Here is a 4,041-nt window from a genome sequence, read left to right as displayed (position 1 = left end):
CGCCCGCCCCCGCCCGCAGCCCGCGCGGCCGCGCAGCCGCCGGTCCCCGCCGCCGCGCGCCTCGCTCTGCGCATCCTCCAGCCGGCGCGATGCGTCCCCTTCCTCCTAGCATCCTCTCCTCCCGGCTCGGACTCTCTGCTAGCGGTTTCCCTTCCTCCGTCCTTAATTCCAGTCTCCCCATCCGCTCCCTCCCTCTCTCCACTAGTCCCTCCCCTACCACAAACAGATGTGGCCCTTCTAGACCCTTGCTTCCATGTGGTCCGCGGACGTGCTGCATGGCATCCCCAGGAAGCTCGCTGGCATCACCAATCCCAGGCCTCACTGCAGACCCATGAATCGGGATATGCATATCACCAACATCCCCAGGAGACCTCAGTGCACATCCAGTTTAAGAAATGCTCCCTGGAGGGCGTACCTTGGACACACCTTGCCAGAATTGCTGCCTCACCCATTATTTTGTTCCAGCACTTTTTGTTTTATATAAAGCGCTCATTGTACCCATAACTTCTTGGGATGATCACAGAGGTGAATTGAAAGAGCAGGTTCCCGCACTCTAGATAGGTAAACTGAGATGCTTAGAGCCAGAGCGGAAAATAGAACCCAACTCTTGGGCTGGATTCAGTCCTTCCCAGACTTGAACTGTGTAATCAGCAGACACTGCTGGTGACCTTGCATAACCTAACCCCTTCAAAACGAGGCAGCTGGTTTACCCCGTTTCCGTGCAGCAGGCAGCACAGACCTTGGCAGACCCCACCATGCCTGATGACCCCCCGGAATTCTCCACTTTCTCAAATCCATTCCTGCAGCTTGCAATTCACTTGTTGCTTGTTTACTCAGCCATTTATCCACACCACGCACTTAGGAGAGGCTGGGTCCTGGAGTTCTTTTGGTGGTTTTGGAGTGATAACTGCTAAACTGTTTTCTGTTAGAAAACAGGGACATAATTCCTTTCACGCATTGCAGACCCAGCATTTTAACGTTTTTCTATTTATTTTTATTTCACTGCATAAAAAAGGAAATACTTAGGGAGGCAAAAAAGCACAGAGGTTCCAAATGCAGGCCCAGAAGTCAGACTGTGTGGAGTGGTATATGAGTAACCTCTGTCAAGGCAAGGAAGGCTCTGTAAGATGCAGGCATGAGGCTCGAAAGGGTTTGACACTACAGATGGCATGAATGAATATGCGTAAGATTACGAAATACAAATATTCAAAAGGAAACTCGCGACCGCAACCTTTTTTGACCGTGGGAGATGGAAGATGGAATTGAAGTTGTAAAAAGTGCTATGTGACCCAGAGGTCAGGGGTTTGCCTTTGTGTATCCGCTGACACCAATGGTGAATTGTCCAAATGAAGTTTAACCATGTTTAGTTTGACGGGTAAATCAGGTGTAATTCGTGAAAAGCTTGGGCTTTACTAGGTTTTCTATTACGCCAGTCGTTATGAGAAGTGGATCTGATTTATTGTTTGAAAACAGGTAAGATGAACTATAATTGCTTAAGAAAATCAAAACGGAGACTTCTTCCCCCAAAAAACAGAACTTTGCAATGCATTACATTTTAAAATATAAAAAAGTCAATCAAAAATCTGCTAACATGTAATTCTTTGGAAAAAAAAAAAAGAAAAACTCATTCTTAAAAATTGCAAAGATATGGTGAGCTATAAATGGACCAACATTTAGCAAAAATCAATGAATCAAAAAAGCAAGCATTGGACTTCTGGTTTCAATACTGAGGGTTTGGTTTTAGAATACAAGCTGTTATCTTTCATTTTCTTTTTTATTCCCTTCATTTTAATTACTATAATTAATGGTGATGGTGCCAGATAGAAGGCGAATGAAAACCAGGTCATTCTTTCAGTAAATTGGTCTGATAAAACCATGTGGGCTTTTTTTTGGTAGGGGATGTTGGTGGTGGTGGTGTTGGAGGTGGGTTTACAACCACAGCCTACAAGGAGGCTTGCAGGTAATCTACGGATTTCCACTATTCAGAACCTGGGGTCCATGGACTCAAAGGGGACCAGAAATGGGCTTCAAGGGTGGTGTGAGGACTCTTGTGAAAGTGCTGGAACAAGTGATGAATGGATATTTTTTCTAGGGAGAATCCCCATAGCTGTCATCAATCATCATTCAATCTGCGTGCCTCCTGAGAGCCTGAAACTATTCTGGTTCTCAATTCCCTACTGACGTGGCTCTTCCTTTCATGAGGTTCTCTCCCATTCACTTAAATTACCCTTTGGGATTTTATTCTTTGTGTTTTCTTTTTAGATTTTATCTTTAAACAATCTCTACATCCAATATGGGGCTTGAACTCACAATCCCAAGATCTAGAGTCGAATGCTCCACCAACGGAGCCAGCCAGGGGCCCCCCCTCTGTGTTTTCTTATAAGATTTGAGCCCTGGAGGGAGACATGTTCCCACTCTCAGCACATATTCCTCTCTGTTACATCCCGGGTTTTGCAGAGACCCTCTGCTCCCCAGTAATGTTAATTCACTGAGCAACCAATCAATACTGTGGTTTTCTGTATAGTGCACTTTTTCTGGGGGAGCATTTTTCCTGAACATTCAGAGACTGCTGGCTGAACAAGAGCCATCTATTCAAACAAGAACTTGGAGATGCACTTGAGTTTAATTTCATTTTCATTTTTAAAAGAAAGACAGCACCTTTATTTTCTCTTCTCATCAAAACCATTTCTCTAACTTGTTTTTCTGTTACAAAAACTCCCCCAAGGGTGCCTGGGTGGCTCAGTGGTTTAAAGCCTCTGCCTTCAGCTCAGATCATGATCTCAGGGTGCTGGGATCGAGCCCCACATCGGGCTCTCTGCTTGGTGCGGAGCCTGCTTCCTCCTCTCTCTCTGCCTGCCTGACTACTTGTGATCTTTGTCAAATAAATAAATAAAATCCTAAAAAATAAAAAAAACCTCCCATAAATCAGTGCTACATTACAGTATCTGACCTGTAATAGGTATACCCATTCTTCTGTCTAGTATATGTGATTTTTTTTTTTTTAACTTTTGGTTGCCATATGACCTCACTACATTCCAACTCCGTTATATACCCAAGAGAGTTGAAAACATGTTCATACAGAAACTTGTACATGAATGTTTATATTATTCATAATAGCCAAAAAGTGAAAGCAACCCAAATGTCAATCAACTGATGAACAGATAAAGAACATGTGGTAATAGCCATACAATGGTGTGTATTACTCACTCATTAAAGGAATGAAGTGTTGATACATCCTACAGCATGGACGAGGCTTGGAAACATTGTGGTAAGTGAAATAAGCCCGCCCCCAATGACCACATACTATATGATCCCATTTATATGAAATATCCAGAATAGGCAAATCCATAGACAGAAATCCAGAGACAGAAAGTAAATTAGTGGTTGCTAGGAGGTAGGGAGAGGGGAGAATTGGTAGTGGCTGTAGATAGGGAGTTTCTTTTTGTAACGATGGAGATGTTCTGGAATTAGAGAGTGGTGATGTTTGCATACCATTGGAAACATTAAAAAAAAAACTGCACACTATAACATGGTTGAAATGGTGAATTTCAAGTTTTTAAAAAACTAAGGTGGTGAAAGAAAGATAAAGATCTCAAAATATTCCTGCATTCTTCCGAGAATACAACATTTAGGGTACGTTCAGAGGGGGTCTTCTGAATGCTTTAGGATCTAGTTTCTAAACTCTTCAAACATAAGAATCTTCTCTGCAGGGCGCCTGGGTGGCTCAGTCAGTTAAATGTCTGCCTTCGGCTCAGGTCATGATCCCAGGGTCCTGGGATCGAGCCCCGCATCGGGCTCCCTGCTCATCGGGAAGCCTGCTCCTCCCTCTCCCTCTCCCACTGCTTGTGTTCCTTCTCTCATTGTGTCTCTCTCTGTCAAATAAATAAAATCTTAAAGAAAAAAGTATCTTCTCTGCATCTGCGATCCACAAACTCAGAGAACTGCAGGACTCCCAGGCCCCCTGTGCACCCTCCCTCCAAGCCCACCAGGAGTCTATGGTCCAGGATTCAGCTCTTGTTCTGGCAGGATTATGTCAGTAAG

The sequence above is a fragment of the Mustela erminea genome, chromosome 12 (assembly GCF_009829155.1).
Source record: "Mustela erminea isolate mMusErm1 chromosome 12, mMusErm1.Pri, whole genome shotgun sequence".
Lineage (NCBI taxonomy): Eukaryota > Metazoa > Chordata > Mammalia > Carnivora > Mustelidae > Mustela > Mustela erminea.
Note: the sequence above shows the minus strand (reverse complement) of the source record.